Raw genomic sequence first — 23609 nt, 5'->3', positions numbered from 1 at the left:
CTAGATCATCTTGACCACTGGAAGGTCTGAACTATTCAAAGGTGACCACACTTAGAGCTTGGTACACAGCAAACGCATAAATGTGCGGGTTTCTAATGTTGTTTACTTTAAAATTAAGTTCCTTACACCCTGTCGCTGAAATGTCACTAGCCTGGGGCCTCCAAAGGTGAACGTACAGAAGGCTGCAGTAAGGATGGAGAGTCTTTTTTTTTTTTTTTTGAGACAGAGTCTCACTCTGTCGCCCAGGCTGGAGTGCAGTGGCCGGATCTCAGCTCACTGCAAGCTCCGCCTCCCGGGTTCATGCCATTCTCCTGCCTCAGCCTCCCGAGTAGCTGGGACTACAGGCGCCCGCCACCTCGCCCGGCTAGTTTTTTGTATTTTTTAGTAGAGACGGGGTTTCACCGGGTTAGCCAGGATGGTCTCGATCTCCTGACCTCGTGATCCGCCCGTCTCGGCCTCCCAAAGTGCTGGGATTACAGGCTTGAGCCACAGCGCCCGGCCGGAGAGTCTTTATGTAAACGACATGACAGGACACCAAGTCATGTGTGGTTTGTGATGTCAGCAGAACCCCCTGATGGAATCCTTGAGTTTCCATCACTTGGCTAGAGAACGTCCCTATAAGAAAAGGCTGACCCTTGACATCGCCGGAAACTTTCCCCAGACTTGGCGTCCATTTGCAGGAGATGCTCCCGCTGGAGCCCCCCGCGAGCCCATGAGGTGGATGGGTCCTGGGGAGACTTCCAGAAGGGGCGGCCCCTCGGGCCCTGCGCAGAGAAGAGCAAGGCCGCAGGCACTGGGGCCACAAGGGCCGGGTCCAAAGACCAGGGTCCCAGCAGGCCCCCACGCGCCAGCGGGTGACAGCCCCGGGGGGCGGGGGGCGGCGGCCCAGGGCTCCCGGGACCGCCTAGGCGTTGGGGTCCCGCCTGAGGACTGTCCGGCAGGCTACGAGGATGGGGAGGGACCCGTGGTTCCCGCCCAGCAGGGCGGCGGCAGCCAGGCCTGGAGCGAGGTGGCGGAGCGCAGACAGTGGCCCGGGATGCGGGCGGGGAAGGCAGCCGAGGTGGGAGAGGGCGGGGTCGGCGGGGCGGGGCGGGGTCGGCGTCTCCCCGCGGCTCTACAAAGCCCGCGCCGGCCTCGGCCGCCCGGCGGGACCCAGAGCCACCGCGGGAGCCTCCAGCGTCCCCAGGTAGCGCGGGCGTCGCGGGGCGGGGCGGGAGCGCGCCCGGGAGGAGCCGCGCCAGGGTGGGCGGGATTATGGGGGGGTCTCTCTGCCCACCCGCAGTCCCCACATCCGCAGACTCCTGAGGACGCGAGAGCTTGGAGCATCGCATCCCTCTGCACCCCTGAAAGGAGGGTGACCTGGTTACCTTTCGCTGACCTCCTGACTGCTAGCCCAGCTGCTCTGACAAAGCACAGGGCCGCAGAGGGTGCTTGCTTCCAGAATACTTTGGGTGTCTTGAGCACCCTCCTACCTAAGCGTCCCCCAGCGCGCGCGCGCGCGCGCACACACACACACACACACACACACACACACACACACACACACTGGCGGAGGCGGGTGGCCAGAGAGATTAGAGGGATAAAGTCACTGTCAGTCAGAAAAAATAAGAATCTGGGCTGTACGTGCCACACTGGGGTCTTCTGAAAGTAGGTGCAGCATCTGCAGCTCCTCATGCCCGGCCTTAAGGTGATGCGGGATTGATTTTTCTTGGTTTGTTAGCTGTGAAATCCCCGGGCTGTAAAAAGGTTTTGGGTCAAGAACTAGACTTTGATTTATTGAGGCTTGCTTTGCCCTGCTATGCCACACCTTGTGGTGTCTGGGGTATTTTGGAGCACTCATACAAAGTTTGAATTGGTATTCAAGCGAGCTTGGTTTTTAATACTTGGGAATTAAAAAAAAATGAAGATATGCATTCTCTTAGTTTAAATTGAGTTTTATTTTTCAATACACATGTATATATTTTAACAGAAGTAATCACTGGTGATGTCACTCAAAAGTAATCACTGGTGATGTCACTCAAATAGTGAGTCCACCAGGTGTGGCGTTGTTAGAATTTGAATTTGAAACTAAGTTTACCCTATAGTTTTAGAGAAATTGACTGCTTCTTTTTATGCGCTGTATTATTGGGAGGTATGTGTGCTGAGAATCCTGTCACATCATCTTGCTGTTGGTAAGAAGGTCTCCCCTGGTGTTGGCCACCTGACTTGGGACAAAACCCAAAATATATATTTTTTATCACTAGTGTTTCAGTGTGTGCAACTGTGCTTCTTGGGCCACTAACCTTAGTCTCTGGTGAGAAGAAATAGGTATCAAAAATGTGCCCTAGGCACATTTGGGAGCAAGGAGGAAGGCTGTAGATTTCTTTTTCCCCATTAAAGTTTTCATGTATTGGCAATTTAAACCCCAAAGCATTGTTTACCACCTGTCAGATGCACTCAGAAGTGTAAAGATTAACTAATAAAAGATTTGTAAAATGCTTCCTGAATCTAAAATTCTATAAATATGCTAAATAGTAATAATCCACCCATAGTTAAATTTATGTAGCTGCTTCTGCCATGCATATAAGATGATTTAGATGCATGTTTCCTGTCAATTAAACAATGAGTTTGGAGCAAAATAATGAGTTCAATTCACATCCTATGAAACTTTGAAATAAAATTTCTCCCATAAAGCAGCAACAGCAGATAATCATAAAATAAGCTGCATTTCAAAAAGCTGTATATGAAATGGCATTTACCTTATGGTTGGGTGAAGAGGGACCCAGTGAACTTCTGAAACTAAGAAATATTCAGCCCTGGTTCATGTGTGTCTGAACCATCAACATTCCCTAACAGGGAGGGCATACAGGTTTTGTGGAACAGCCTCATAGCTTTCCAGTCTAATCCAAGAAATATGCCTCTTCGTATTTTAAGGTTGAATTCAACCTGTGGTTTTGTTCATAGACAATGAAGAAAATCTGTATAGTTACTTGGATTAATTATTGATTCTTCCAATATCATGGGCTTGGTTTTGAGGCATCCTTAACACCAGCTATCATTTTAACATCCTGCAGATAACTGGTTTGTTCCCAGTTGATTTAGTGGCATATTAACATTTTTCTCTGAGCATGTTTTGAATAACAAAGTGTGTCATTCTTCTGTTTACTGACATCCTAGAGTAAAATCCGTTTCTTCCATGCTACTTTTGAGTATAAATACAGATACAGGTGATCTTTCTTTTGTTTTAGATAGACAGCTCTAGATTTATCACTAGCAGGTTATGCTGTGACCTTAATGAAGTTGAGGATGTCTTTTTTTTTTTGACACTTGTCCAATTTAGTGGACTTTTCTTTTCATTTCCTCCACTAGAATTTGGATGGGCAGTTGCTAAATAGACTCCATTCCCGTATTCCACAACCTTCCCTCTGCCGCCACTCCTCCTTTATCCGAGTAACTTAAACCTCTGCTCTACTTTGTCTTAACTTGACAACAAGTTGTTACGGGTGAAAGTGCACTAGGTGAAAAATAAAAGAGCTTGCATTTCCGGAGCAGCTGTGATATACTAGGCACTGTGCCACAATATCTCATTAAATTCTTGTAATAATCTGGTGAAGTAGATGTTGTCTGTGTTTCACAGAAAAGAAAACTGAGGCTCAAAGAAGCTCTCATGCCCAAGGATGAACAGTTTATGAATAGAAAAGCCAGGATTTGAATCAATACAGTCTGGTACTTCCTGCTCCGTTGCAATCTCTAAGAAGAGTTCACATTCTGAACTGAAGTGTGGAAGAGTTCTTCTGTTAATTAGCCATTTGACCTCAGAGAAGTCCTTTAACCCTCTGGGCCTCTGGTTTCCTTTCACTAGTTTTGGATTAAATTATCTCTCAGAGATAGAAGAGACAATTCCAGGATTTTGGATGCCAAGCACATAAGCTATTTCTCCCACAGAATCCCAGAATATGCTCTCCCTTCCCCTTTCTCCACCCCCTTCCTTCCCATTTTTCTTCTTTTCTTCCTTTAGGTCTAAGTAAATTGCACTTCCTCCAGGAGGCTTTTCTGAACTCCCTTCTGTTCTTCTCCATCTCAGCCCTCAGTGAACCCTCATGGAGCTGATTACAAACTAAAGTCTCTTATTTTTATTTGTTTAATATGATTGTTGTTTTTATCTTCTTCCCCATCCCTCCCTACTTCCCCATCAGAATGTAGGCTGCATAGGCCAGAACTCTGTTTTCTGACTTTTTTCATTACTGTATTCCCAGGGCCTAGCACAGTGATGAATGGCACATATTTCTTAGTCTGTATGTTTGAATAAATAATTATCTCTTATAAAAGACATGTGTGAATGGCTAATATATTGTCCCTTCCTTGGGAAAGCCTAAATGAAGCATCATTGATCTTACAGTGTTAGAGAGGGTGAGCCTGAATTATGAACGGAGATCTGAGCGCCGTAATGGAGATGACAGGGCCGCCCTCAGACACACAGGACAAATGGACACACTGCACCTAGTACAACCCCATATTTTACGGCAGAGGAAACTGAAGCTCAGAATGATAATAGAAATTTGGGTCTAGACAATACTTTAGAGATCAGCTAATAGTCTAAGCCATTGTTTTATTGATGAGCAAACTGAAGCCCCCCCAAAACAGATCATAAACTATAGAACCTAAGCCTTCTGACTTATAAACCAGCATTCTTTTCACTCTGAGATCAAAAATAGTGAGAACCACACAGTCAACAGGAGTAAGGAGCTTTGGACAATGATGCTTTCTTTCAAAAATTCAAAAGAGACTTATGTTGCCCAGACCAATCCTGAATAGCAGCATTAGAACATCTTAATATGTATAGTCTATTTTCAAAGTTCTTCTGGTCTCTATAAACTTCGGTGACACATTTACTATTTTAATAATCCATCAAGCAGCCTTTTAATGCCTATCATTAGTTTACCAATTCTATTTAAATGCTTAGACAGTCCAAATAGAAAATTTACAGTGCTGAGCATTTAACACTGGTGTGATAGATTAAAGATACATTTCAAACATGATTGCTAGTTTGAACCTCAAAATATTGGTGGCTTATCTTTAAGCACAAAAATGATAACTTTTCTTTTCTAACATAGACAGCATTCCTTGCTAAAGTATTACATTTTATAAACAAACAGTTCTTAAAGTTTAGAGGGCATAAAAATCATCTGGAAGGCTTTTTAAAATCACAGATTGCTTGGAGCCATTCTGCACAGTTCTGAATTAATAGGTTTGAGATTGCCCCCACACAACTGCATTTTAACAAATACCTTTGGTGATTTCTCAATCAAACAGTCTGAAGATCTCATTTTGAGATCCAATAACAATTTTGGTATGTTTTTAATTTCCCCAGCTTCTTCCTAAGAGGATATTTTAAAAAAAGATATTTGGGGAGGAACTCAGTGTGTTTGAATCCAGCTAATAGCAGAGATTATTAAAATTGTTTACTAGGTATGATGACATTTGTTTCCTTTGTAGCAAAAGTTGTGTGTGTGTGTGTGTGTGTGTGTGTGTGTGTAATCATAATGTGGCTACTAGACTTGATATTGGCCTCAAATCAAGCATGTTCAAAAATGTTTCTATTGGACCACAAAAATAAATTGATAAGTAGTAATAAGAGTAACAAGAGTTGAGTGTTAAGTTTCATGAGGAAATAGTGAAGTCCCTTGTTCTCTGGATGCTTACATTCTGTACAGTTGAGAGATAACATTAATATCCACGAAACATTCAGGATAAGTTTGCAAATCAAATACAGGATGCCTAGTTAAATCTGAATTTCAAATACACAACAAATCACGTTTTAATAAAATTGTGTCTCCCCTATAATATTTTTATTTGCTAAATCTGGCATTCCTGATCAGAGAACATTAGTGTTCAGTGTCATTAGTTTCTAGAAGTAAGGGTGCTGAGCGGTGGTTGTTAAGCTTAATGAAATTGATAAAAGCTCTGGACGTGCTCCTGAGAAAAATGCCCCCATGGCACATTCCAACAGGCCTCGCATTACCATCCCTTGGGTTCCAGGCTGCCGAAGCTCTCAGGGACATCAGGTCATCTATAATGGGGGACATCAGGTCATCTACAGTGGTAGACAGTGAGGCAAACTCCTCAGGCCATTTTCTCTGGGCTGGAAAGGTCTGGAAGGTGACTGTGAAAAGTATAGTTGAACTAGGCCTTAAGGAGCAGAATTTAGCTGGATTGTGGGTGGGAAGACATCTGAAGCTTTGAGAGGAGGCAGATTCCCTCAGGCCCTGAGGGTATTTAGTGCAGAATACTGAGAAATCAGCTTGGGCAGGTTAAAAAAAAACAAAAAACCAAAAAAACAAAACTGGATTGTGGACATTCTTAAGTTTTAAAGGGTTTCGACTGCCCATGTTGGAAAATAAAGAGTCTTCATTGATATGGCAGTGGGGAGAACATGATCGAACAAAAGGAAAGAATAAGAAAATCACAGGAAGCCCAAGCTTCCTATGTCAGGCCTAAGCCCAAGTCAGTCAGCCTGGTACAAGCTCCTCATTTACGAGCTATGAGGTCTTCGACGTGTGAGCAACTTCTGTGAGTCCCCATCTCCTGAGCTGTGAATTGGGAATAATAATAGAAGCTACTAATGGGGTTGTTGTGCGAATAAAATGAAGTTGTTTGGTGCTTAGCACAGTGTGTGATACTGCATAAATATTCAATTAACGGTGCATAAGTACTATGACATGCTCCTGCTGCCCCAATATTGTTCAAGAAAGAGAAGTCTCAGCAACCTGCTTGAACCTGATTTTTTTTTTTATTTTGGGGAAGTAAAAAAAAGAGGAAAATGATTGATTACTGGATTTGAATATAGCTTTAAAATCTCCCTTTTCCAAGTTGAAATTGCATTAACAAAAAACAGTAAGGGCAGAAACAAGTGAGCAAAATGCCGTGTGTACTTCTGAGATTTTTTAAATAAGTACATTCAACCCTTTATTATTTCTCCTAAGAGGAAATATGATGGATAGTTCAAATAATTTACTCTGATCCAAATAAACATTTTAAAATTATATATGTTACTCTTAATAGCAGTTTGCCATCTTTTTTGGCCAATATTTAAATTAATCAGCATGTGATTGTTGTTCCCCAAAGCCTTTTAAACAGTAAGAGAAAATGAGGTTATCAGAGACAATTTACAAAGCAGCCAGGTTCCCCTCGAGTAGGTAATAAGGCTGACCACTAATTTTGGAAATGATTTCTTAGGTGCTCTGGAGTCAGACTGCTTAGGTTCCAATCTCTGGTTGCTCCTCCCCCAGGTCAGTCATTTTGCTTCTCTAAACCTCAGTTTCTTCCTATAGGTAAAATAAAAGTAGTAACATTCCTTCCTCAAAGGGTATGTGCACTGAGTCCTCAGTAAGGTGCCTGGTACACAGTAAGCACTTGCCAGCATGTAAAAATTTCCCAGCATGAAATTTTATGATCAAAGCAACATAGTCATCTTACTGGTATATTATTTTCTTTAATATACTCATAAAGAATTTAGTTCAGGAAAGCGTCTAATAATGTGGGAGCTATTTATGATCTTTAGTCACAGCTTAATGTATTGATGTACCCAACCAGGGTTGTTTAGAGCATTTTCCAAGTCATAGAGTAACATTGTACTCCATGTACTCTAAGCCATAGAGTGCAATATTACTCTATGGCTTGGAAAATTTGAAAGAATTTTTAGCTGCAATTTTCGTTACGTGTTTCTTTTTTTTTACTTGTCTATCTTCAACTGTAACAGGGCAATTGGTGCCTTTCTAAAGAGCTTTGGGTTTCTTACGCATTAAAGTGTCTGGGCCCTAGAATTTACTTGGCTCATAAACTTATGAGACAGAACAATACAAGACTGGTTTAAGGTACATTATAGTTGCATGTATGACAGTGAGTTTTTATTTGGTTTTGCTAGAGAGCATCTCCCACAGTGCCTTAAAGATAGTAGACTCAAATATTTATTGAATGAATTTAATGTATAATAAGATGCATTGCATTTTTTTTCCTGAGGATATCTTTATCTCACATTAGAAAATCTAACTTTAAAAAAAAAGAGAGAAGGAAAGATCATACAGATATTTCTAGACCGAAGTATTATTGAAAATGTGAACTTGGAGATCTACCATTTGTATTTTCTGAAAGTGCTATCATTTTCACAAGCCTGTTTCTCCCATAGGGTCTTTGCATTAGCTCTTCTGTTTCTCTGGAATATTCTTCCCTCAGATGGTGCTTGGCCCAGATAAGATATCACCTCTTCAGAGAAGTCCTCCCTGACCACCTAATCTCACTCACTTTCTATTACGTCTCTTTGTTTTATTTATTGTAGTATATTACTGTGTGATTGTTTCATTTTTTTAATTGTTTATCCTCATCCTTACTGGACTAGAAGTACCCTGAGGTCAGAGGTCAAGCCTACATGTTTACTGTTATCTTCCCAGGATCTAGTATAGTGCCAGGCATTTCACAGATACTCAACAAATATTTTGTCAATTTGTTGAATTAATAAAGATCAAGATACGATTTTTTAGTGTTATCCTAATGCATAGCAGTAATTTCTAATCTTTTGAGTCACATTTACCTTAAAGAATTAGATTAAAATTTTGACACTCCTCCTTAATGAAAATTTACATACATGACTTTTTGCCTACAATTTAAGTTCATGGATCTCAGGCTAAGAACCTCAGCTCTAAAGGTGTATATACAAATATTAAGAAAATCAAATTGCACTATTGAGCTAAATGTCACCAAAAAATTAATTACTACAAATGAATTATAAATTTTAATGCTCATATTTTTACAGTAACCAATTACATGTTGCCTTTGGAGAATTTTGCAACCCTCCAGAGGAAAAAAAAGACTACCTATAAATGTTATATATTTTATTTATATGCTGGAAAGGATTTAGGGCCTATAGAAAAAGGCTAATAAAAATATATACCGTAGAGCAATATAAAATGTATTTCAAGTAGGTAAGAAAAAATGAGTCAAAGGAAAAAAATAAGGGTAAGAACATAAGATAGGGTCATGAGAGAGATTCATACTCAAAATTTATGTCATGAAATTCAACACTCTTTCTAGAAGATAGTAACAAATTTTGTTCTCAGTATTTGAGCAGCCAATGCAAAGGAGAAAAAAATCAGTTATGCCTTGCAGAGGGTCATATTTTATGTATACTTATACATGAATATATGTATATGTATATAATAGAAACTGCCTCTTAAAAGAAGAAAGCTTGAGTATTGTAATAAGGAATAAAGAGATTTATTTCTGGTGTTTTGTTTTTGGCATGTGCCCTTGTAGCTGAGCCTGAAATAACCCATTAAAAAATGCTTTAAAATGACTAGCACTTTGAATGTTTATAATTAAGGTTTTATGGCTTATTGTAATTTTTGTCAGCAGTAGACCTTTGGAAGGAGGCCTCATTACACCAGTAAGGAGAGATGGAGCTTGTGTAATGAAGACAATGGGTTTTCTCCGTTTTCTTACAGTCCCTCTTTTTACCTAACCAAGCAGAGAGACACTTCCCCTCCATCACTCCACCATTTCCATTGTTGCACACTATTTAGTAAAAAGCCAGAAGCTCTCATTCTCTCCTTAAGAGGCATGCACCTAGGACATTGACTAAAGCGAGTTATTCCTGCTAACCTTAGTTTCCTTGGATAGGAGTCTATCTGGGACTTCTATGCCTTCTTTATTTGAGAGAGCAAATACAATGACTAGCTTCTTAGAACATTATGTGGATTTGTGGCATTCTCTGAGGGGCTATAAATGGATCACATTGACAGCTTTATTTGTCATTCTTAAATGGAATGTGTTTTTTTTCCCCTTGGTGTTAGATCAAAATCAGATGACATTTCTTATTTCAATGTGGAATGTTTTTACTCTCATAATTGCAAAAATGCATTCATAACTGATACTATTCTAATTTACAAAATTTGTGTTTCATGATTTGGGGGCATGAGAAAAATGTGTCTGAGGGAAAACATCTTATGCAACATTTATGTTTCGCCTATTTATTGAGATCCTGATACAGTTGCTAGAATTCTGTCACCATATGGAAGCAGAGACAATTATATTGCATTTGATGACATGAATTTTAGAAGCTAAGATATAAAAAGGCATATCCAGCAGAATATCTACAATCCAGAGACTTAGGCATTTTTGAAATCTCTTCTCTCCTTTGTGTCCCCAGCATGTCTGTGGACCTTGTCCTCCTTTCCTCCCCTTGCAATGACTTCTATTCAATATATACAGTAGCAAAAATGAAGATAATAGGACTGGAAAATACTACCTTCATATCTTAGCACGCATCTTATATCATAAAACCAGTTGCATCTGCTCAGGTGAAATGTTTCATTCAGAAACCCCTATCATTCCCATTCACCCACTACTAAACCTGAATGAGAACGGAGATCTTCCTCCTTTCATTTCTTATATCCATTCAAAGCTCTCAGTGCTCTTGTGACTGACCCCAATTCTGTGCAAAATGTACTCCTAGCCTGGCGTTTAAAAATCCTGGGTTGGTACATGTTTCTCACTGAATTTATGTCTTTTCATACTGATTTCACACACTCACACTTTCAAAAAAGTTGTCTCTATTGATAATCTACTATGTGTTAGACACCGAATTGCATCAGATACTCCCTTCCTCCATTTGGCCTGTGGACTAGGAAGGGAAGACAGACAGTAAAAGAATGACACACATGAATATGAAATCGAAATTGTTCTAAGTGCTACAAAAGAGAGAGAGAAGGTTCTGTAAAATGAGATCCAAATGATGCACAGGCATCAACTAGACCAGGCATATAGGCAGAAGGCATGCTACACAGGGAAGTCCTCTAGCAGGAGACAGAACAGGCAGCATGAAAGACTGAGGGAAGGTCGGGCGCGGGGGCTCGTGCCTGTAATTCCAGCACTTTGGGAAGCTGAGGCGGGCGGATCACAAGGTCAGGAGTTTGAGACCAGCCTGGCCAAGATGGTGAAACTCTGTCTCTACTAAAAAAACATTACAAAAATTAGCCGGGCATGGTGGCAAGCGCTTGTAATCCCAGCTGCTCGGGAGGCTGAGGCAGGAGAATTGCTTGAACCCAGGAGGCAGAGGTTCCAGTGAGCCGAGATTGCACCACTGCACTCCAGCCTGAGTGACAGAGGAAGGAACAAGACTTCATCTCCATCTCAAAAAAAAAAAAAAAAAAAAAAAATTACTGAGGGAAGGCCACAATGTCTGGAGTACAGAAGAGGAGTGAACTGCTTAAGTCTGAAGATGTTATCAGGTCCATCACCATGGGAGCCTTTTTAGCCATATCAAGAAATATGCCTTTATCCTAGGACCAGTGAGAAGATTGAGGATTTTGGTTGTTTTGGTTTTTTTGGTGGGGGGTAGGGAGTGCTGTAGTTAGTTACATCATCAATTTTACATTTTGAAAATATATTTCTGGCTACCATGTGGAATATGGGTTGGCAAGGGGGAAAGGTATGCAGATCAGTGAAATATTTCAGTAGAGAGATAGTGATACCCTGGCCTAAAGGAGAAGGATGAGGTGTTAGTGACTTCTGAAAGGTGAATGGATTCAAGAGATATATAGGAGGTAAAATTGACAGGCCACCTTCTGTGTTATCTATGTGCACCCCATGAGGAAGTGTCAGGGAACAATGGAGGAGGAACGTGTGTGTGAAAACAGATGCTAAGCTCAGTGTTGGACATGTTGAGTTTGAGATGTCTCGAGACATCACGGGAGACAGCAGACAGACAGTGGATTATGGGTGTGGGGCTTGTCAAAGATATAAACTTCTGACTCATCGTGACATTCATAGGTCTGGAGGCAGATATGATTGCTTAGAGAAAGATAATGAAGCAAGTGATAGAAGAAAACACTGAGACCAAAATGCCTGGAGGAAATTAAACCCATAATGGCCCAGTAGTGAAAGAGCCCACAGAGGATGAAAGACAGCAAAAGAAACAGAAGGAAACCCAGGGATTCCTGGGTCATGGTGGGCAGAGGAGCAAGCGTTCTAGGAAAGAAGCAGGGGTCAGCTGAGTTGAAAGAAGAAGACTGAGAAATGTGTGTTTTATTGAGCATGGAGGGAGAATACTGGTCAGGGGAGAATTATTTTTGAATTAAAGAGAAATTTCTAAGTGATATGTACGGGAAATGACAGTTGTAACTGATTCTGTCTGTCATCCTGCCTATTTGAGAATATTTTACATGTTCACATCTTGCATCTGTCTCAAAAAGATTCTTGAGGAATAGGCAAGATAGAAAAATCATTGGCCTATTGGTGACCACTAGAAAGAGAGAGAAACTAGGATGGAGCATAGAACAGTCTGAGGTTCTGAGATCTGAATTGGAGAGAAAAGATTGAACCTGCACACCAAGAGTATTGTATGAGCACAGCCCCACCTGTTTGTCCCATCAGTGGTGCTCCTACGGCCAGGGTAAATAAATGTCACGAAGCAATGCTGGCTTGCCTCTCCCACTTGCTTGCATTGCTATGTGGGGTGTAGGGTGGGTGGGGGGGAGCCTGGGACATCACAGAGCACATGCTTGGGGACTTCCATGAACTGCAGCCTCAGTTTTCCTTCCTGCTTCTGCTTTAGCACCAAAGTTTGAACCCCACCCAGAGTAGGGGCAGAGTGGACGTCACTGTCTCAGCACAGGGACAAGGTGATAAGGCAGAGGTTAGATTGCACAGCTGTGAGCTGTCACTGGGAGGTAAGAGAAGAAAGATGTGTCTATGATTATTTGCAGTAGTTTGCCTATGAAGAGGAAGTGAGAGATTAGGGGGCAACTGGAGATAGAGAAGGCTGAGTAAACATTTATTCATTCAACAAATATCAACCTATCTTATATGTACTAGGCATTAGGACTAGGACAGGCACCAGGAAGACATTTTCCATTCCCCATGGAAAATCTACCATAAAATATACTTTTGCCATAAAATAAATTCATGTGATAATCTCAAATGCATTTTGTAATCTGATGTCTTAAAACAAATGCAACATTTTTCCTCAGATGTAACTACTTACTTGATTTTTATAAAATAGTCAAATTTGTGTTTTAAGAAAGAAAAATAACACATCAACTTCTACTTTTTTCTCTCTCTCATTTTCTCTTTTCATTCTTTTTGTCTTTCAAATCAGACAGTCTTACTGTTGTCACTTATTGTTCAAAAATATTTTCTAAAATGGTGTCCTTAACCCTATGTTCAGAGCCTTTCACAGTGCTATTTGACTGAAAAAAAAAATGCTTTAATCTCCTATAATTTTTAGAGCATTCAATATTACCCCATGGAAGTTAGAAATGTGATTAAAGCAAGGTTTCCCTAGCCAAATTATAAACTTCCTGATAGTAAAGGCACTGCTGGGTGTATAGCTATCCAGAATAAAGCCAGAGTACTATAAATGCAACTTTCATAGGAAGGGTACAATTAAGGATCCTTGGTTTGTAGAAGAGGAGGGTACAATGAATTCTTAACCAAGGATTCAGGAAGATCCCTGAAGGAGGTAGTATTTAAACTTGGTATTAATTCATGTGTTCATCGCATCACTATTCACAATAGCAAAGACATGGGATCAACCTAGGAGCCCATCAGTGGTGGATTGGATAAAGAAAACGTGGTGTACATACACCGTGGAATACTTCACAGCCATAAAAGTGACAAAATCATGTCCTTTGCAGCAACATGAATGCAGCTGGAGGCCATTATCCTAAGTGAATTATCACAGAAATGGTAAACCAAATACTGTATGTTCTCATTTATGAGTGGGAGCTAAATGTTGGGTGCACATGGACATAAAGAAGGGAACAACAGACACTAGGGACTACTAGAGGGGGAGGGAAGGAGGGGCAAGGGCTGAACAACTACCTAGTGGGTACTCTGCTCACTACCTGGGTAACAGGATAATTTGTACCCCAAACCTCAGCATCCACACATTGTATCTATGTAACAAACCTGCACATGTATCCCTTGAATATAAAATAAAAGTCGAAATTATATTTTTTTAAAAATAAAATCTTGGTTCCTTGAAATAAATAAATATAACTGTGTGTTAAAAGTTGAGTATTTCAGACAGCAGAAAGCTACTAACCAGGGTCTCAGAGGCAGGAAACAACTTTTCGCAGGAGTTAGGGGGTGGGGAGGGTTTGATAGTGAGGGGAGATGGTTTAGAATGACTAGAGAGGTTATGTGGAAAGTGGTAAACGTATTGATCTCAGATCTTGGAAAGCTGTGCTTGGAAAGTTTATCCTGTACAGGTCTGTTGAAGAGCTGTTAGAAGTTTTCAAGCAAGGGGAGAAGCATGAGGTTTAAGAAAAAGACTAGAAGCACCTGGAAACCTGGGAAATGATGGGAGATTGAAAACAGGAATACATTAGATGAGAGGTCATTGCCTACATGGGAGATGGAGGATGGTGGGTGAGTTTCTGAATTATGTCAGCGACCTTGGATATGTCAATGGGAAATAGGGCTTTTTGTATGCAAGGTGGCCATAATCTAATCATTGGATATGTGTATTGTGGGAAGTAAGAGAATGAAGATGATGCCAAGTGTCGAACCAGGGAGAGTGGCAGTGCCACTGATTTTAAGGAACAGGGAAAAAAGTCAAATTCAGGAGAGGATGGGAATGAAGATCTAGTTCACAAAAGCATCCAAAAAGATATAATTTAAGCTCTAAATGTGAATGAAATTGCTGCCAAGTGGAGAATCTTGTGGAAGGTCCACGTTTAAGGGAAGGCAGAAGAAGAAAAGCCAGAAGAAGAAAATTCAGGGGAGTTTCTTGAGATGGGAATTGAGGTTTCAGGAAAGACAAGAAAAAGATGTGGATTTCAAGGAAGAAGCCTCATGCTGTGATTTGTTTCACTGATATAATCACTAGGTTGTGCCTTTTCTGTTTCTCTTCCTTTCCCTGTGGAACGGCCCCATGAAATGGGCTGTGCAGCTATCCGTTCTGTCTCACATCTGGGTCCACGCTTCGTTTTTGCAGCTCTGCCCTTACTCATTAATGAGCAGCAACTGGCCTGGAGCCACCAGCAATCAACAATTTCCTTCAGAAACTCCTCCTTACTATTGAGAAAATGACTTAGTAAAGAAGCTGCTTGTGTCTTTGTTAGAGAGGCACAGAAGGGGAGGTGAGCTGGATGATTTGCCAATTGGGAGTTATTGGTTTTGTATTTAAGGTTTTCCTGATTCAAGCTTCAGGTTTGTTTCTAGGAATAACACAGTTTTTATGGCAATAATAACTACCTCCAAGCAAAACTACTGTTTTGCCCTTCAGTTTTTATATTAGGTAGTCAGTCCTACTCATAAAATAGTCCATTTTATCTCAATGCCTCGCTTTCAGGTTTTACATGAAAAATTTCTCAATGAATTTTTTATTAGGAGGATAAAATATTTGGTTTCTTTGGAGGAAGTGATATGCTTTCTCCTAAGAATAGGACTTACAGGGTTTCTCCTACGAATAGGACTTTGTTTTCCTTTCACCTAAATTACCAAGGAATTCAAATCCAAATTATAATGTCAATCACTTCAACTGTGTTGACCAGTATATATGGCCTATATATATATTATATATATATATATCTTTTATTTATATTTCATTAATTTCTTGGAAAGCACCTCAAATCCTCAAGGTAAAAAGAAAGTCATAGCATAAATAAAAAGTGTTGCTGTTAAAGAAATTCCTTTCCAAACATTATCTCGTTTGACTGTCAAAACAGTCCTACTGAGTAACTGGTATTATTACTTCCACCTGGAAGATGAGGGCAGCATCACCAGGAAGTTAAGAACTTAAAGTTCACTCAGATGAAAACTATGAGTGAGATTTGACCCCAGATATTCTGTCTCCAAAGGCAGTAGTCATTTCAGCCTTCTTTGCTCTGACTTTTGTAAGCAGCTAGGAGATTTGTCAATGGCATGTAGTTGGTTGGCACACTTCTCATTCTCATGAGAAATAATCACTGACATAAGAAACTAATATTGTTTGAGTGGTTTTCTTCTTGAGAGTGAAACATTCCATGCTTGTATGTATCTCTTTCCTAGGTTTTATAATAATTAAGAAGCACATGAAAGAGCCCTCTTCATCAAGCATTCTTGACTAAGTTATGAAGATGGAATTGAAGTTGATTTTCCCCCTTCATATGGTGAGTAACTACTAATTTAGGTAACAGAATTGGCTTTCCCCTTTCTCACAATATTTAACAAAGAAATGGAAAAGCATCTTACGTAAAGATGGCATGACTTATGAATAATATCTAGATTGTCTTCATTATGTTTCACAAAAAATAGAAATATTACATTTCTTAGTTCAATTATGGGTTTTATAAATTCTAGTTGAATATGTTTTCTCTGGTTTACAATTTGAGTCATTTGGACCTACATATGAGTTTTGATTACTAAAATAACATAACTCTTCTACCCACTTTATACGCACTTAAAATTCTTTAGTGCGTAGCATTTTGTGCAGGAAATTGACATGTGGACTCTGAAAAGTCATGACCATATACAAGAAAGATTTAGAAATGACCAGATTGCTGTGCGTGGCATTTCTCTTTTTCCCAGATGCCTTAGCTTGGAGCATCCGCCCTTTTTGGCCTGGGCACTGAATGTCTTTAATTAGAAAATCTTATTAGAACTAGAGTCATCCCAAGTGAGTAAAATCAGCTTTTGAAAAAAGGTCCACATTATTGAATTTTTTCCTCAGAGTATTGTGCCTAAAAAAAGTAGAATTATTTCAAAAGGACAGTATGGACAGTTTACTTTCCTTTGTCCACCCATAAAATTATTTGTTATTTTCACTCTTCATTATATTTTATTTTTCTTCATATGTTTATATGGTCTAATGCATATTTAAAAGGAAAACTCTCTGTGTGTAGCTGCAAATATTGTAACATATCATTTATTCCAAAGAATTAAGATGGTGGGCATATATGAATTTGTGGGAAAGCTGAATTATAGATAACTCTTAAACAAATGTGGCTTTTATTACCTTTAACTACATATACTAACTTCAACAAAACCTTATAAAGTAGAAGTCCTTAAGGAGACCTGTTATAATAAATCATATGAACATTTTGTTATTAGCATATAGATTGGATGTATGTAGGAACTTGTAAAGTGCCTGAGGTTCCTTGAAAATTGTTTATTCTGTGTCTAAAAAGTGTACATAAGACTGAAAATAAATGTTTAAAACACCATATATTATCCACCTATAAATAAAGTGTTTACAAAGCAAAAGTAAACGTCCACCCAGCTCATGAACAAATTACCAAAATATTTTAAATTTATTGAAGCCCCAAATTAATGAGATATTACCATGTGTGCATAAATAACTTAAAGAATAAAATTTGCTGATCCTTCTCTCATATGGGTATTTGTGCTAATGAACCAGGATCCTATTTACACTATTAGTCCCCAAAGTAATTGCTTATTTGAAGAAGTTCTGTCTTATGGGTTTTCAGTTAATTAAATCTATTTGCATTTTATGCACACATTTCAAATTCTCAAGCCCTATGTTTCATAAGCCAGATTCAAATATGTTCATGTAATAATATCTCTCATTAAGGCTGTAGTCTTTCATTTTTAAAGGAATGTTCAGAATAGCCATATGCATAAAACACTTATTAATAAAATCCTATCAATATTTTAGAAAAGTCAATCCATTCAATGTTATTTTTTTCGTTTAAATTTTCCTATTGGTAATGGTGATTACTATGCTGAACAGACTTCCAATCTGTAATGTTTCAGTTAACTTAATTTATTCAATGATTTTTTTCCTTTGATTTTGCGTGTCAGTTTTTAACTTCTAATACGGCTTTAGAGTTACAAGCACCCTTTACAAGCTACGTGCATATTAACCGATAGATCTTGCCTACCCAATTGGAGCAAAAATATGGAGCAAAACTTTTCTAATTTTAATACTGAGGAACGGAGTACAATAATTCAGAAAGTTAGAGAGATTTTAAATGGTTTAGTTTTCAGGTAGTTGTCAAATATTTGACCAAGAAGTTGGGAATTAAAGTACGTAAGTGATAAAAATTGTAAATGTCTTCATTAGATCCAAACTATGGAAATCTTTCATTGCTACCCTACCTTGGAAGCTGGAAAAAGTTACTGCAATTAGGAGGTAGAAGAAATAGAGGAACACGGCCAGAAGGAGGGCAGGGCCAGGAAGCTCTACAGGGTCCATGCTATGTAGCAAGGCAAGGCCAGACATTGGGGAAGGTACCCAGGTGCACAATTTGGAAAGCAGGTTTGAAATCTAGTTTTGAAATCATGCCTTACTAAACTATCTTTAGGGGGTTATTACATGCTCACCTAGCTCAGTGTTTAGGTGTATTTGAGTGCATCTAGGTGTATTCCTCTTTGCAAAGACGTAAAATGCAAAATCTGAATACATTTAGATTCAAAAATTCCAGCCTAGTATTATATCTTAATCAATAAAGAGTAAAGTATTCAAGAGGAAAAAAGAAAGAAATGATATACTAAAATCAGGGTAAGCATGACACTTATTTTATTCTTTTACATAGAATAATATTGGACAATAATGTGCTTTTGTTCTCAACATGGGATTACACTGTAACTATAAGAAGAAAAACAATTTTTGATACCCTGAAAAACTCATTGTCTTATAATAAGAAAATTTCATTCAGTTAATTGTTAGTGATTCATTTAAGCAATGATCTATGTAAAGCATAATACCAATAGTCTCCTAAGAAGATATCATTTTCACTGGAATCGCCCTAAGGAAGCATTTCTTCTCATTTAGAGAAAGTAGGGATAAAGCACTTGTATTACCATTTGTATAAATTTTTAATACTGAATAAAATATTAGTATTTAGCTTAATATTGATTCCCAACATAATATTCCTCCATAATGGCATGCTAATTGGTTAGAATTAAATCAGACAGATTCAAGAACACTGAGAATAGACCATCTAGCACTTGTAATTTTTTTTCATTAGTTTCCAGAATTCCAGTTAAAATGGAATTAATCTGTCGATTAAAAGACCATGGAACAATAAAAGTTATGTGCCTTATGTCATGTGCACTGCCTTTCCCTCCCACTGTTCCATGCCCACCATAAGAAGGACAGGAAGAAGAGGAAAGAGGGCAAATGAAATGCACATGAAATTCACATGTGAATTTCAACCTCAATGTAACCGTGTTCAAGAGAGACAATTTATATGCATTCTAGCTCTGTAACTTACTATCTGTGAGACCTTAGGCATTTTATGTAAGTCTCTGGGAGCCACAATTTCCTCATCAGTAATATTAGTCTAACAGTATCAGCCTCCTAGAGTCATAGAGGAAGTAAAACAGAGGTTCCCAATAGGAGGAAGTTTTGCCCGCCAGGAGAAATTTGGCTGTAACAATTGGAGGGACTGAGTGTGCTACTGGTATCTAGGGAGGCCAGGGATGCTTGCTAATTATCCTAGTTGCACAAGATGGCCCCCAACAACAAAGAGTCATCTGGCCAAAAATATCAATGGTATCAAGGTTGAGAAACCCTGGAGTAATGTGAAGTAATATATGCAATGAGCACAATGCCTGATACACAGTACACCCTCAAAAATATTAGTATAATTATGTTGTTATTGTTGTCATTTGAGAAGGAACTCCACATCACCCAAATGGTATCAGTACTGAGTACTATCAACAGTTCAGTAAGCCTATCCCAGTACAGTTAGTCATGCCTGTCTGCTAAGTTATCTACTTGAAGTGGCAAATATATAGGTGCCTTTAGGAGTAGAGTTACCCACTTAATACTTGACTAGTCTAGAAGGCACATAGATATGATTATAGCAAAGTTCATGGGCTGCCATTTCTCAGAAATTAGTCATTTAATCTTCTCAGAAATTGGAAGAAATAGAAAAAGACAAATAAAAAGTAACTTACAGGCCAGGCGCAGTGGCTCACACCTGTAATCCCAGCCCTTTGGGAGGCTGAGGCGAGTGGATCACCTGAGGTCAGGAGTTTGAGACCAGCCTGGCTAACAGGGTGAAACCCCATTTCCGCTAAAAATACAAAAAACTATCCAGGCATGGTGATGCACACCTGTAATCCCAGCTACTTGGGAGGCTGAAGCAGGAGAATCGCTTGAACCCAGGAGGTGGAGGTTGCAGTGAGCCGAGATCGCACCATTGCACTCCAGCTTGGGCAACAAGAGCGAAACTCCATGTAAACAAACAAAAAAAAATTAACTTATAGTACCAAGTGACTGCTAACTTTTTAACTTGTGCTGTTAGTAATGCATCAGGAGTCTCCTGATGATCATGTTTTACTTTGTAAAATAAGCTAATATTTGGACAAGTGGCTCAGAAATATGGTCTGATTAATATAAGATCTTGATTCATTGCTTATGTGATACATGAATATTATCAATTTCAAAACCAGTTAAATACATCAAAATAGTTTTGACTTGATGCTAAACTATTTTAAGAGGGGAAAAAAATCTTGGTTAATGCAAGAGTTTTGAGGTCAGACGTGAGTTTGCATTTCAGCTTTACAATCTTCAAGCAGTGTGACCTTGGATAATTTACCCAATTTCTCTGCGCTCAGTTTCTTCATCTGTTTAATGGGCATAAATTTACCTCGTAGGGCTCTTGAGATAATTGAGACACAAAGCATTTGGCATATAAGTGAGTAAATGAAAACAGTTATTATTTTCATCATCTTTATTATTTTCACTCTAAAGTAATTCTGGGGACCTTGCATTGCCTTGGAGTTCTAATTATAGCCTTCTCTTCTTATTGTAAAGAATGATAGCTATGATGTTAAGTACTTTTTACTGACAGAGAAACATCAAATTACATTCATTACCTCAATAAACAGAAATCTTAGACTCACTTCAAAAAAATTTATTTCTGAAGAAAAAAGAAAGCTTATATATCAAACATGGAATTTCCCAGTAAGGATATTTTTAAGGAAATGGCAGATTTCCAAAATTAAAGAAAGAAAAATGTACACATCTTTCTAGCATATTTTAATATAGTTGATAATCCACTTTTTAATTAGCCACCTAATTATAAACCAGTAGAAATTTCCCCAGGTGAATGTAGTAACCTACTTCAGAGAGGGGAAGTGGCTCTTTGAATGGGCATTCCTACTGTGAAATTTGACAGTTTTTCAGTCCCAATCTGTTCTAAACTTAAACAGCTCAGGAGAGATGGGAAAGAGCTCTGTTTCATAACCTAATCATTTCTACTGCCAGGAAGGTTGAGTAGAAGGCTGAATTCTAAATTCGCCTTTCATCAGTGTTTAGATTTTTCCTTTTTCTTTATTCCCCAGAGAAGACCCCACTTTTTATGTGTGTTCCCATCGTTCATATGTTCTAAGTTTGAAAATAAACACTTACCATGAATCCAAACTCTGGGTTCCTTCATCTTTCTTGGTGGTATGCTTTCTGCTTAACTGCTCATGTTTCCCCAACTTCCAACTCTCAATAAGCAAAGGACTGAAAGGTACCTGAGAAGAGCATCTCAGTGTCAAGATAGACACTTATTTAATTCCACAACCCAGTCAATGTTAAGGAGCAACATTTTAAATCTATTCCTTAGCATTCGATGCTTGAAGTTCCCAAAGTTTAATCATTTTTTAAATCATATATTCACAACTTAGTCAAAAATGTGTTCAACTTACCAATTGGTCCAGTGGACATTTATTGATTTTTGTATTGAATTCTCTCTTCCAGCCAGTTTTAGCTTTGTGTAATTACAACTCTCATATGTTTGCATTTAATGTTAAACTATCCTCTATCATTAATGTCTTGCTCATATTCATTAAGCTAATGCAAAGAGGAGAGTTGAAGTATTAATTTTAATGAATTTAACTGATCACTTTGCTTCCACCCTTGCCTCCTACAGTCTTTTTTTCAATAAAGTATAAATCATATCATTTTGCTCCTTGACTCAGAATCCTCCATTGGCTGCCTGTTTCACGCAGAGTCAGCCAGCAATGACCTGCCTGACCTCACTTCCTTCCGGTTCCTCCCTCTCCCGTTCTTCTCTACTCCAGCCACTCTGCCAGAACACATAGTATGTTTCTGCCTCAGGACCTTTTCACTTGCTATTTCCTCTGTCTGGAACACTTTTCTTTAGTCACACATCCACAACTTGCTCTCTCACCTCCTTGAAGTCTTTGTTCAAATCTCACTTTCTCAATAAGATCTTCACTAACTACCCTTCTAGAAATGTAATCTCTTCCCACACTTTCCAGTTCCCTTTTCTGATTTATTTCTCTCTGTGATACTTGCCAACTTCTGATAAATGATGTAATTCACTCATTGTTACAGTCTTTCTCCCTCATCTAAAACATAAACTGCAAACAGGCAATAATTGTTGTTGACTTTCACTGCTGTATCCCAACCATGTACTCCAGTGCCTGGTATTGGTTAAATTGAATTGAAGTTGAATTGTACCCATATTCACCTCATTTCTTTTCCTTCAGAGCCTTAATTTGCCATTCTGCAATATAGTGATTGTGTATTCTGGTGTTCTGCCTTTATTAGAGTTTGTTTAGGAAAACTTTGATCCCCTTACCCACAGCTGGATTTATGAGATGGAGGGCATGGTTTCATTGTATTTTCTTTTTGACCATTGATAAACTTTAACTAGGTAAGTTTGCATTTTAGCCATATTCCTTTCCTTATTATTTTTCCTATTGGGCAAGACACTGTTATCACCAAAATGGTAAATTTACTGGGATAAATTAGAATCCTGATCAGAATACTCCTGGGTAAATCCTGAGGCAAAAAGAGGTAGATACAGATGAAAATAACAAGCTCCATAAGCAATGAAATGAAAAAAACAAATGAGGATTAGTTTCCTTTGAACCTAGGCACACTTGTCCTAGCACACATGTTCCTAGCATAAATATTAGAGCCTTGAACCTGGTTCGAGAAAATACCTACCTACTGATGACAAGGAAGCCATAAATATAATTCATGACCAAAGATTAGTCACTGTTTATTATTGCTGGTGACACATGATACATTGGGGGAGATTTGGCAGTGTTTCAGACATCTCCAGCCAGCCATTTATCATTTTATAGAAGAAGAGGAGATATTTCTATATTAATGGCTTCTATAAAAGGAAGTGAGTGGAGGAACGTCTGATATGTTTTGTCATTGAGAATCAAAGGGACATTGACAATGTTAAAAATGTGCTGAGTGTATTACGGATTTTGTACAAGTAAGTCTTCAAAATAACAATACTCTATTAAAAAAAGAAAAAGAAGAAGAAGTAGAAGAAGAAAGGAACTATGTTCTATATGTTGCTTAACTCTCTCTTGTGCCCTTGAATGACATTTCTGGATGCGAGCTGAGAAACAAAAGCTTGATTTATCTCTAGAGCCAGCAACATTTTGAGCAGCTTGATAGCCTTGAGACCCTGCTGACTCATAGCCATGCTGCTGTCCCAGCATGGGTTTACAGTGCAGATCATTTTGATACAATATGCAGAGACCCAACATACCCACTCTCACTCCCAACTTAGCATTAATTCTCTATCTCCGTCTATAATGTAGAATAAAACAAAGCCCAAAGCATGTTAATAACTTCCACTTGATTGAGAAATTCAAACCCATGTTCCTTTTGTAACTGCTGTGTCTATGCAAGTGGAGACATA

At 38.9% G+C, this 23609-nt stretch overlaps 1 protein-coding gene across 3 annotated transcripts in view; it reads left to right on the top strand.

Moving 5' to 3' along the window:
• The first annotated feature begins 1069 nt into the window (after nucleotides 1–1069).
• Nucleotides 1070–23609, top strand: part of LOC105466175 (Rho related BTB domain containing 1) — a 144969-nt gene continuing 122429 nt past the window's right edge. For all 3 annotated transcript variants that reach the window (XM_011715164.2, XM_024788039.2, XM_011715162.2), the window contains exons 1-2: nucleotides 1070–1186; nucleotides 16027–16127. The gene's annotated coding sequence lies outside the window, so the exon portion shown is untranslated. The remainder of the gene's footprint in view (nucleotides 1187–16026; nucleotides 16128–23609) is intronic.

This window comes from Macaca nemestrina, chromosome 9, assembly GCF_043159975.1.
Source record: "Macaca nemestrina isolate mMacNem1 chromosome 9, mMacNem.hap1, whole genome shotgun sequence".
Lineage (NCBI taxonomy): Eukaryota > Metazoa > Chordata > Mammalia > Primates > Cercopithecidae > Macaca > Macaca nemestrina.
This window is presented reverse-complemented; position numbering and strand designations above follow the sequence as displayed.